Here is a 13362-nt window from a genome sequence, read left to right on the forward strand (position 1 = left end):
AGCAAATGCAACACCAAGAAGGAGTGGTTCGAAAGGGATGAAAGTTGGGCAAAAAACAGAGACGGCACGGACGAATAATTGATGTTCATTTCAAACCGATATGCAGGTTACACAATGCACACGGCATCGACTCAGTAGGATGTAGGACCACCGCGAGCGGCGATGCACGCAGAAACACGTCGAGGTACAGAGTCAATAAGAGTGCGGATGGTGTCCTGAGGGATGGTTCTCCATTCTCTGTCAACCATTTGCCACAGTTGGTCGTCCGTACGAGGCTGGGGCAGAGTTTGCAAACGGCGTCCAATGAGATCCCACACGTGTTCGATTGGTGAGAGATCCGGAGAGTACGCTGGCCACGGAAGCATCTGTACACCTCGTAGAGCCTGTTGGGAGATGCGAGCAGTGCGTGGGCGGGCATTATCCTGCTGAAACAGAGCATTGGGCAGCCCCTGAAGGTACGGGAGTGCCACCGGCCGCAGCACATGCTGCACGTAGCGGTGGGCATTTAACGTGCCTTGAATACGCACTAGAGGTGACGTGGAATCATACGCAATAGCGCCCCAACCATGATGCCGCGTTGTCTAGCGGTAGGGCGCTCCACAGTTACTGCCGGATTTGACCTTTCTCCACGCCGACGCCACACTCGTCTGCGGTGACTATCACTGACAGAACAGAAGCGTGACTCATCGTAGAACACGACGTTCCGCCATTCCCTCATCCAAGTCGCTCTAGCCCGGCACCATGCCAGGCGTGCACGTCTATGCTGTGGAGTCAATGGTAGTCTTCTGAGCGGACGCCGGGAGTGCAGGCCTCCTTCAACCAATCGACGGGAAATTGTTCTGGTCGATATTGGAACAGCCAGGGTGTCTTGCACATGCTGAAGAATGGCGGTTGACGTGGCGTGCGGGGCTGCCACCGCTTGGCGGCGGATGCGCCGATCCTCGCGTGCTGACGTCACTCGGCTTCGCCTGGACCCCTCGCACGTGCCACATGTTCCTGCGCCAACCATCTTCGCCACAGGCGCTGCACCGTGGACACATCCCTATGGGTATCGGCTGCGATTTGACGAAGCGACCAACCTGCCCTTCTCAGCCCGATCACCATACCCCTCGTAAAGTCGTCTGTCTGCTGGAAATGCCTCCGTTGACGGCGGCCTGGCATTCTTAGCTATACACGTGTCCTGTGGCACACGACAACACGTTCTACAATGACTGTCGGCTGAGAAATCACGGTACGAAGTGGGCCATTCGCCAACGCCGTGTCCCATTTATCGTTCGCTACGTGCGCAGCACAGCGGCGCATTTCACATCATGAGCATACCTCAGTGACGTCAGTCTACCCTGCAATTGGCATAAAGTTCTGACCACTCCTTCTTGGTGTTGCATTTGCTCTGTCAGTCAGTGTATATATATATAGATTTCTCAACCTATTGCAGTGCATGACCATAACCACGTCTCCAAAAAATCTTCGATTTACTTTGAGACTCGACTTGAACTTGGAAAATGTTATTTGCACTTCACAAAACGTAGTGTATGTCCATTTGAAAGTTTGTATATGTATATGGGACCCTCGAAGAGTTCATTTTTACCATCTGGTATTGTTATCAAGGTGGAGAGTATATATATTATATCCCTCACTCCCAGCTCTCCGTATTTCAGTTTGTCAAGTTATCAGCCCGGAGGCAGATTGGATCCTCAAATAGCATCACCGAAGGATATGCTGCTATAAGGAGAGCTCAAAAACTGACAGAGCCATAGTGAAGTGTGCTAGGAAAGATGAGAAATAAGGTGGACCTCCTGTAGATGGAGGACGCAGACGAAGAATACACGACCAAGGGATGATGACATTAAAACCACGAAACTGCTTGTGTGTTAGTACCATTACGTACGAAACACCATTCGTCGACGTTACTTGCGATTAGTACGACCTTACGAGGAAAACCATGGATCTACGTTACATAGGAGCAGTACCATTATGTGAGAAACACTACGGGTCTGGGCGTTGCTTGTGATAAGCGTCATCTTGTGTATTCCATTGGTCGGTTTCACTGTGCTCAGAATGGGCCTGCGTTACCTACGAGTAGTACCACTTTAAGAGAAACACCATGGGCCTACGCTGCCTTTGATTAGTGCCACTATGTGAGAAACACCACGAGTTTGGCCGGCGCCCGTGATTAGTACCACTATGCGAGGGGCACCATGAGTCGGCGTTGCTTGTGAGTGGTGCCCTTATGTGCGAAACGCCATGGGTTTGTGTTACCTGTGAGTAGTGCCATTGTGTGTGACATACGATGGGTCTACTTTACCTGCGATTAGTACCACTATAGGATGAACACCATGGTTCTGCTTTATCAGTGATTTGTACCATTATGAGGGGGTGGTGACCTGGATTTTGGACCTCTTTAGATAATGTCATTCCAGTAATTAAGGCTTTGTGAATTGGATTCATTGTTTATTTTTGTTTCACTATCATTTTTTATCATCATCATTTGTTTAAGATTCTAGTCAGTGGATAGAGTTTGAAGTTCCAATTTTTCATTTCGTAGCATCTCGTACCATTAGGGGCCGATGACCTTTAAACAACAAACATTATCATCATCATCATCATCATCATCATCGAATGGTGTGGTTTGTTATTGCTTTCCTCACTGAGCAGACATTGCTACTGCAGCACAACTGACCCTATGAGTGCCAAGTGTCATATCATCCAGACGCACTAGTCATACTATTAATGTCATTACTCAGCACTATCTATACCTCAAGAGCTTCCGTAGCGTCATAGCCAGACCAGTGCTCTGAACTTTGGAGTGCGGGTTGGCGACTACAGTTCTCCTAGCTTAGTCTGGCATTTCTTAGGCTTACTTGTGTCCAGCACCTCGCGTTCATCTTGTTCATCCTATCTCCTTATGAGGCATAAGAGCTGGGAAATCGTACTTTCTATAACTTTATTTGTTATGAACAGATTTTCGTTGCAGCTAACATTAAAGAGGAAATTTACACGATACACAGAGTAGTCTGAAACAACGTGAACCATATATATGATCCTTTGAGAGTTGGGCATACTGATATTTGCCAAAAAATGTCGGTGATTCGTGCTGTTGATATTTTATCAAGTTAGCCAGTCAGACCGCTTCGCGGACGAATTAAAATCGGCTTTCCACGGCAGTGTTACTAAATTTGCATGTGGTTTAAGAACGGTGAGAAATCAGCATCAAGCACTAATATACCGTTAGTTTCAGCCAGTGTCACAGTACCGTATTTGCTTTGGCACGATCCTGTCAGCTCGGAGGTGTGTACTCAAACCCGTCCCCCGGCGAACATTTGTTCTTTCGACTGGTGCTCCTCCGCAGCGTAACGTTTAGTGTTATTAGCTGCCGTCCTGGGGGGCCCGGGTTCGATTCCCGGTACTACCAGAAATATAAGAATGGCAGGAGGGCTTCTATGTGGTTGAAATGGTACATGCAGCCACCTCCATTGGGGGTGTGCCTGAAAAGAGCTGCACCACCTCAGGATGAGGACACGAGATTGCATTTGCATTATATGACTAATTGCATAATTATGTTCTAAATGTTTGTGATGTACACAAATCGCTATGGCTATCACGTAAAGAATAGCTTTAAGATGTCATGCAGCACCACCAATTGATTACATGTAATACTCGAGAACAGAAACTGAAAACATTAGGCAAATATTATCTTGATAACACAGGTCTTATTGGATAGGAAAGAGCTGGGAGTGGAAAGGAAGCGACTGTTGTCTTAACTAAGGTACAGTCTGGTGTGAAAGTGGGAAACCACGAATAACCATCTTCAGGGCTGCGCGACAATGGGGTTCGACCTCACTATCTCCCGAATGCAGGCTGACAGCTGCGTGATCCAAACTTCGCAGCTACTCGCTCGCTTTGTGTGTTATCGTATGGCCAGTTTGTTGGTTTAATGGCCTACAGTTCTTACAGTCCTGGGTTCGGTCATGAGCCAGGCTAGGAATTTTCGAATTTTCTCCTAATACACCTCTTCGTTGACTTACAGTGCATGGCATTTTCACCCTGCTGAAAAACTGGGCCATGTCTGCACGTGCCACACCCTCAACTTCAACACGTTTTGAAGGAAAGTAGCAGAGAAAGAACATGTCATTAACCATTTTCAGTATTAGAAGACGCCGAAGTGACCGAATTTTGTTCCTTACGAGTTCTCTTTCGTCCTTTCGAATCTCCTGACACGAAGCTGACGTATTTGAGCTCCCTCAAATACCGTCAGACTGAGCCGAAATCCAACAAGAACGTGGGCTCAGAAGGCCAGCACTATACTGTCTCTGTCACTGGACCCGACGAGAAAGAATGAATTATATTTATCTTGATCTGTGAAATGTTATTTCCTAAACCAGTGACTGAACAACAATATAAATCCTATAGCCCACGCCATTGCACGCATTTAATAACTCCACTCTCATCCCTGTGTAAATTTCCCCCTCAGTTTACCTCTGAATATAATTCTGCGAAGAAGCCAGCTGTGCAAGATATAACTCCGATTAATAACAGTTGAAGAAACTATTTCCATTAAAAAATAGAAGTGGAGTTTTGGTTTGAGTTATTTAAGTCTAGCATGACGAGCATTTTCATCCCCATACCTTAACTTTCTCCATTACTGGCCCAGCCCAGCTCGGGTCGTGATGAAGAATAATTTCTAACCTTCTCTCCATCCTAGCATTGATTTCTTGGTGAGTGGAAAATTTTCTATAATTATCGGGTACATGAACAAAGTTTCCAGACTCCCGCCATGTGAAATCTCTCCACTGAAGAGTTTATTCACAAGGCTGGGATTTCTATTATTGTTTTTTCTTTGCTTACTTCTCTTCTCCCGTGGTTTCTCATTTGAAAAGTTCTGTCTGAGTCGGTGTGGCTAAAAAGCAGTAAATAACAATTCAAATACCTTGGTATTTTGCAGATTCATCAAACACCCGTTTCTAGCCCAGATCCTCTCCTTCACGTCGAAGTTCACTGCAGTCCGTGTGACAAACCATGTTCTCTGGTATTTGCATTTATTCACCGTTTTGAAAGAGTTTTCCTTACCATCCCTATAAAGCGTTGTCAGGTCAAAATACTTTTTATTTCAAACAATATTAATAGAAATAAATATTTGAAAATGTGTAATGTAGGTAGAAACCAAGTTCATTCAATTATCCAGGCTCAGTGGCTTGTGTTGTTTAATTTCACCTGTGATGAATTCAATAGTATCCGATCAGTAGTCTGTGAGATGCATTACACGAAGAAATGCCAAAAGCTATAAATTGAGTGTGAAAACTCGCACATTCAAACCCTGAATTGTATACTAAACACACACTCTAGCCAATGTAGGCCTACTAATCGGAGTGCTCTTAGAATATATCCTGGAAAACACTGCCTTCTTAGTTTATTTATTGTATTCGAAAATGTGCTGGAAAAATCGCGTATATTTTATAAAATAGTAATAGTGGCTCAGACGGCAGCGCATCGGCCTCTCACCGCTGGATACTGTGGTTCAAATCCCGGTCACTCTGTGTGAGATTTGTGCTGGACAAAGCGGAGGCGGGACAGGTTTTTCACCGGTTACTCCGGTTTTCCCTGTCATCTTTCATTCCAGCAACACTCTCCATTCCCATATCATAGCATCTGTCAGTCATTAATAAAATCACTTTGGGAGTGGCGACCCCATCGTACTAATAGCCTATATCTGCTTCATTCATTCCATCCCTGACCCGGTCAATGACTGGAAAACAGGTAGTAGGTTTTCATTTTCAGTAATAATAATAATAATAATAATAATAATAATAATAATAATAATAATAATAATAATAATAATAATAATGAAATTGGCTTTACGTCTCACTAACTACTTTTATGGTTTTCGGAGACACCGAGATGCCGGAATTTAGTCCCGCAGGAGTTCTTTTACGTTTCATTGAATCTGCCGACACGAGACTGACTTATTTGAGCTCCTTCAAATACTACCGGACTGAGCCAGGATCGACCCTGCCAAGTTGGGGTCAGAAGGCCAGCGCTTCAACCGTCTGAGCCACTCGGCCCGGCCAGTATTTTTTTTAACTACGCGCATATAGTTATGAAAGGAATAAACAATTTCTTATAACGAGTTTCTTAACGGAAAGCATTCACATTCATTTTAAAATATATATACAGGTTCTACCAAAACTCGACGGCAAAAATTTAGGAATGGATTCCTCACATAGAGAGAAAAAAAAGTAGTTTATGACAACATGGGTCCGAAGACGTATACTTGCAGATTTATTCAAACTTTCGTACATTTATACCGTACGTCTGTAACGGCAACTGAAACACCTTGAGCATGTATCAGAGGAAATGTTCAAAGTGACGACCTTCAGCTTGAATACAAGCCTCCGCTCGTCGTCGCATGAAGTTAAGCACGCGATCAAAAATGCCTGGTGTAGTGCGTACTGCCTGAAAGATTGTCACAATGCACTCACATAAAGTTGCTTCATCACCAGAAATAGGAGTCGCATACACAAGAGATTTAACGTGTCCTCGCAGGTAAAAGTCCGGGGGGGTTCAAGTCAGGAGAGCGTGGTGGTGGCCAAGCAATCAATCGGTCCTCCTCTACCTATCTAGAGCTCAGGGAAATGGGTACTCAGGTACCTGCGGGCAGCAGACTGAAATGTGCGGGAGCACTATCATGCATGAAAAACATTTGTCGACGGGATGCAAGTGGCATGTCTTCCAAGTAATCAGGCAATGCATTACGCAAGCAGTTCGTGTGTAGTTCTGTCCAGTAAACCTATGCGGAAGAATGTAGGGTTCAAAACAAGGAATCACCAACAATGCCTGCCCAGATGTTAATGGCGAACTTCTTTTGATGAGACGAATGAATGATTGCATGAGGACATGTAAATATTACTAAAATTAATTTGTGTCACAAAGTTTGAATAAATCTGTAAGTGTACGTTTCCGGACCTATGTTGTCATTACCTCTTTTGCTTCTCTTTATGTGGGGAATCCATTTTTAAAGTTTTGCCGTCGAGTTTTTGTACACTCTCTATATACCGAGGAAGTGGCCACGCGGTTTGTGTCACGCAGCTACCAACTATCATTCGGGAGATAGCGGGTTCGAACCCCACTCTTGGCAGCCCTGAAGATGGTTTTCCGTGGTTTCCCATTTTCACCCCAGGCAAATGCTGGGGCTGTACTTTAATCAAGGCTGTAGGTGACATCTTGAATTTAACGAGTCACAATAAAACACACAAGTACCAACCTATATGCGCAAAAATAACAGTACCAACACAATAATATAAATGTCCTTGAAGATAGGCCACGGTCACATCCGTCCCACACCTAGGCCTTTCCTATTCCATCATCGCCATAAGACCTTTCTGTGTCGGTGTGATATAAAGCCAATTGTTAAATAATAATAATAATAATAATAATAATAATAATAATAATAATAATAATAATAATAATAATAATAATAATAATGCACAGCCTGTTTCCAATAATTTTACCGGGTCAGGAATGGAGAGGATGAAGTCCCTATCTAGCGGTGAGGATAGGCTGCCGAAGCCTGTCGCATTCCTCTGAGGCAACTGACAGATGAAATAAAATGATACTGGAGATTGTTTCTGGAATGAAAGAAAAGGAAAAACCAGAGTACCCGGAGAAAAACCTGCCCTGCCTTCCGCTTTGTCAAGCACAAATCTCACAAGGAGTAACCGGGAGCATTCAGATTAATTGTTGTTGTAAATTCAAATACTTCTTTTGACGGAGGACCTACTTGGTCAAAAGAGACATATAGAGAGCATTATCGACAACCATATACCGACTGCGTGCCCTCTACCGTGGTCATAGTTACTAATATTATTTCGTTTTGCTATTTGTTTTACGAGAGAGCCTCCGTGGCTCAGGCGGCAGCGAGCGCTTCTCACCGCTGGATACCGTGGGGTTCGAATACACTGTCTCCTGAATGTAAGCTCGCGGATACGTGCCTTCGATGAACCATTACAAGTCACTTCAACGAGTTCATCTTGCTTCTTCTCAGATAAAATATTACGAACAGGAATACATTCTAATGTGGAGGACTTTTTGTGTTAATTATATCACGGACCCATTACATTGGTTCCTCGAACCCTCGGGATCACAAAATGGGAAAGACTGGTATAGGCTACCATACTAGCAGTAAGTGAATTCCTTTGTGGGATGAAAAGTAATGTGTGTAAATACTTCTGATTTCTATCATTCCAATTCATCTTATCTGAACAATTAAACTACTTACTAAATGAAACCTGACGCTTACCTTAGTAGGCTGTTATGACGCAGAAGTGGAGCCTGTTTTGTATTTTATTTTTGCAGGTGGTTTAAAGGCGCGCCAACTGTCGTGTATCTAAAATAGTTCTACAGATTTTAATAAAGGATTTGATGATTCATTAAATACGTACGGTATCATTATTGTCTTAAAGAAACTAACGGCGTAGCCATGAAGAAACACCGCATTCCATTTTATTTCCGATGTTAAGCAACATTGGTACCAATTGGTTGAGTAGCCCTCGTGCTGTTGGCTAGGAGAGGAACAGAAAAGAACTCACCATTCTACTACAAGTAAACGGGAGCAAGGGCTAGGACGCTGACGTCCGGGTTTGAATAAAATAATTGGATAGCAGTAGTAGTATTTGTTGCAAGAGTCTTTGCCCTTTACGCGTGAGCGCGTTGATGTCTGTTTACTGAAATGTACCGGCACGTCATGGAACTATCGGGGAGTGACGAACTTTCCTCATCGCAGCGTTATTGAAAACCAGGCAGACATTCAACAATATATAAATCAGTATAAGAATAAGAAGACATTCATCAATATACAAATCAGTATAATAAGAAACCTTCAATATCTTCAACTTTTGCACACTTTTTCAGCCCGATCATCTTTAGTACATTCTCGCCTGCGCGGCCTGCTAGTTCTTTCAAAGCAAATAGTGAGGGCGGCCGTTGTTGGCGGCTATTAAAACTAGTACTATTAGGCAGTACCATATGGCCGATAAAACAGGCATGTGGGAGTTTAAAAAAAAGTAACCATGATCGGTGGAAAACGGTAAATAAAAATGTTAAAAGACTCTGGGATGAGTTTAAAGCAATTGTTTAGGAATTTGAAAATAGGTTTGTACCTTTAAAGGTGGTAAGGAATGGTAAAGATCCAATATATTATAACAGAGAAGTACAGAGACTAAGAAGGAGGTGCAGGTTGGAAATAAATAGTTAGAAATGGCTGTGGAAGTAAGGAGAAATTGAAGGAACTTACTAGGAAATTGAATCTAGCAAAGAAGTCAGCTAATGATAACATGATGGCAAGCAAAATTGGCGGTCATACAAATTTTAGTGAAAAATGGAAAAGTATATATAGGTATTTTAAGACAGAAACAGGTTCCAAGAAGGACATTCCAGGAATCATTAAAGGAACAAAGGGAGTGTGCATGCGAGAATCTTCAAAAGGCAGAAGTATTCAGTCAGCAGTATGTAAAAAGTGCTGGTTACAAGGATAATGCCCAGATAGAGGAGGAGACTAATGCTAAAGAAGTATTAACATTTACATATGACAACAATTACATTTACAGTAAGCTACAAAAGTTGAAAACTAGAAAAGCAGCTGGAATTGATAAGGTTTCGGGGGATACACTAATGACAGTGGGTTGGGATATAGTACCATATCTGAAGTACCTATTTGATTATTGTTTGCATGAAGGAGCTATACCAAATAAACTGAGAGTTGCTATAGTAGGCCTTGTATATAAAGGAAAGGACCAGATGATTTTATTCTGTACACAGTAATAAATGTTACAAGGATTGTGAGTAACTGCAAAATGACCTCGATAATGTTGTGAGATGGACAGTAGACAATGGTATGATGATGCACGGAGTTAAGTCAGGTTGTGATTTTCACAAATAGGAAAAGTCCTCTCAGTTTTAATTACTACGTTGATGGGGTGGAAGTTCTCTTTGGAGACCATTCTAAGTACCTAGGTGTTATTATAAGGAAAGGCCTTCATTGGGGTAATCACATAAATATGACTGTAAATAAAGGGTACAGATCTCTGCACATGGTCATGAGGGTATTTAGGGATTGTAGTAAGGATGTAAAGGAGAGGGCATATATGTCTCTGGTAAGACCCCAACTAGAGTATGGTTAAAGTGTAAGGGACCCTCACCAGGATTACTTTATTCAAGAACTGGAAAATATCCAAAGAAAAGCAGCTCGATTTGTTCTGGGTGATTTCTGACAAAAGAGTAGCGTTAAAAAATGTTACAAACTTTGAGCTGGGAAGAACTGGGAGAAAGGAGACGAGCTGCTCGACTAAGTGGTATGTTCCGAGCTGTCAATGGAGACATGGCGTGGAATGACATCAGTAGACGAATACGTTTGAGTGGTGTCTTTAAAAGTAGGAAAGATCACAATATGAAGATTAAGTTGGAATTCAAGAGGACAAATTGGGACAAATTTTCTTTTATAGGAAGGGGAGTTAGGGATTGGAATTGCTTACCAAGGGAGATGTTCAATAAATTTCCAATTTCGTTGCAATCATTTAAGAAAAGGTTAGGAAAGCAACAGACAGGGAATCTGCGACATGGGTGACTGCCCTAAATGCAGATCAGGATTGATTGATTGATTGATTGATTGATTGATTGATTGATTGATTGATTGATTGATTGATTGATTGATTGATTGATTGATTGATTGATTGATTGATTTTCTTGGTGTGAAAATGGGAAACTACGAAAACCATCTTCAGGCTTGCCGACAGTGGGGTTCGAACCCACTATCTCCCGAATACTGGATTCTGGCTACACTTAAGCGATTGCAACTGTTGAGTTCGGTAAATGAAAAAGAAAAACCTACAACCTGTTTTCCAGTCAATGACCGGGTCAGGGATGGGATGAATGAAGCCCCCCAACTTGCGGCGAAGATAGGAATTGTGCCGGCTGCCGAGACCTATCGCACTCCTCTGGGGCAATTATTAATGACTGACAGATGAAATGAAATGGTAGTGGACAGTGTTGCTGGAATGAAAGATTACAGGGAAAACCAGAATACCCGGAGAAATACTTGTCCCGCCTCCGCCTTGTCCAGCACAAATCTCAAATGGAGTGACCGTGATTTGAACCACGGTATCCAGCGATGAGAGGCCGGCGCGCTGCTGCCTGAGCCACGGAGGCTCAGTTCGGTAAATATTATACTTAAGGTCAATGATACAAACCATCATCCTTTCTTCCTTTTATCTTTTCTGTCGTAGATGTAGTACAGTTCTACATATTCTTGGACACACCTGAATCCTACCTTTCTTTTATTTATTTATTTATTTATTTATTTATTTATTTATTTATTTATTTATTTATTTATTTATTTATTTATTTATTTATTTGTGTCTTTATTACGTGGCGAAATTAGGGCTCTTGGCCATCTCTTGCATTTAACCACTTTTAGTTAATGATTTTTTCATTTCCTATCGCCACATATTTTTTACAATAAAAATAGCTATTCTTTCCGGTGTAATGCATTCTTTGTTTAATATGTTAACAATTGTAGAGGATTATTTCCCCCTTTCTCTTTCTCTCTCTCTCTCTTTCTCTCTCTTTTAAATTCACTACCCAACCATAACTTTCTATTTTCACCTTAGATACTTTTTATTACTTACCTCACACTTTGTCTTCTGGTAGGGACTAGAACAGTCTTTCGAATTTCGTCAGCCTATCTTAGTTTGTTTCTGTCTGTAGTACTTTTTAGGTAGAAAGAGGAGAGTTCGTATTTAGGATTAAGTTTGAAGTCAGGAATGCCGTTACGGACATTGCAGTACTTCACCAGCGGGTGAAACAAGGATACGTGTATTAAGTGCCTGGAGTGTTCAGGTGTGCATTCAGGAGCATAGTGGACATTTCAGCTTTTCTTGTTTTAGAAAGCGATATCCCAGTTGGTGCATCAACATGGTGAGAGCTACTCGACAAGGGATGTGCCAGGTAAGGCTAATACCAAAACTTCCCATAGAAAGTTGGAAAGTCTACAACACGCAAACGATCGTCCGTAGGGCGTAGGTTTTACCATCCCCCATTACTCCCCATATGCTTGGGGATACCCTGTATGTACAAAATCATATTTCTATTTGTATTTTTTAAATATTAACCTGGTACTTGATTTTCATACCGTACAGGGCAAATAATGGCCCGATTCGGGTTCAGTTTAAGTTTTGTCTGTTTGCCACAGAATCAACGGAAAACGGATTGGTGGATTTTCATAAAACTCGGTATATAAGCTCAATATATGGACGTGAATAATTTTCGGAAGAGAGGGGGTTTCAGAGAGGGCCTGGAATATAAATATCTTTGCTTGAATTTTTCGACTTCTTGACGGCGCATCGAACGCGCATCCTTTTGGTGAACCAAGGATTCATAGCGCTCACCACGCATCACCAATCTTCAGGCCCTCGGGCTAACCAATAGTCGCATTATAGGCCTGGGCTATGAGGGCTGTAGCACCATGGTTGTTGGTTTGTTTTGGTCTGGTTTGGTTTGGTTTGGTTCATCGTTAATTAATTATATATCCAAATCTCTGTATGTGTAACAGATGAGTTATTCAAAAGTCCACACACAAGGAACAAAGGGCAATAGTGCTTAACAACATAATTCTCCAATGTTTCTGAATGCACTCTTATTATGTACGATATATCTCCCCAAGAGAAGTTGCTATCATTTATAATGCCGTCCAGGCCTGTGCTGCGGCAGGTTTGCTAACGATATGACCATTATTCTGTCTCTCGTTGTCACGAAGATAAAGGTGGTCTCTGGTCAGACGGACTGAGTGGTTGACGTTTCCAGAAGTTAGAGGGAAGCAGCGATCGTTGTTTGACTTCTTTACCATCAACTTTGCGAGGCAATGGGACACGTTTCCCCTTGTTAGTGGCTGTTGTTGTTTGCAACAAGTTTGGCGTCGTGTTGGTCCCCTGTGACCGCCTGCCATGCACTGAGCAACTTATCTCACTCACTCAATCTCAGATAGGGACACACTTTCCGCCACGCTGCTTCAGATAAGTAAGCCCACACGTGGCTTAGGGTACACGGCTCAAACATGCCCGTTGCACTTTCATTTTTCACAAGCTACCAAAGGAGATTTAATTTAGACTATGTGCATACTATTTTTAATAATTTACCATCAAGGTTATCTTTACTCCCATAGCTGAGAGACGGCGAGAAGAAACGTGAGATTAAATGAATTATACAATCTGAGGGCACGGAGCTGCAGAGTTCTTCGTCAATGTTTATAACTACTATGTTACGTGAATACTTACTATGCTCGTACCCATTATTTACTAAGTTTCGTCATTGGACACG

The sequence above is a fragment of the Anabrus simplex genome, chromosome 8, assembly GCF_040414725.1.
Source record: "Anabrus simplex isolate iqAnaSimp1 chromosome 8, ASM4041472v1, whole genome shotgun sequence".
In the NCBI taxonomy this organism is placed as follows: Eukaryota; Metazoa; Arthropoda; class Insecta; order Orthoptera; family Tettigoniidae; genus Anabrus; species Anabrus simplex.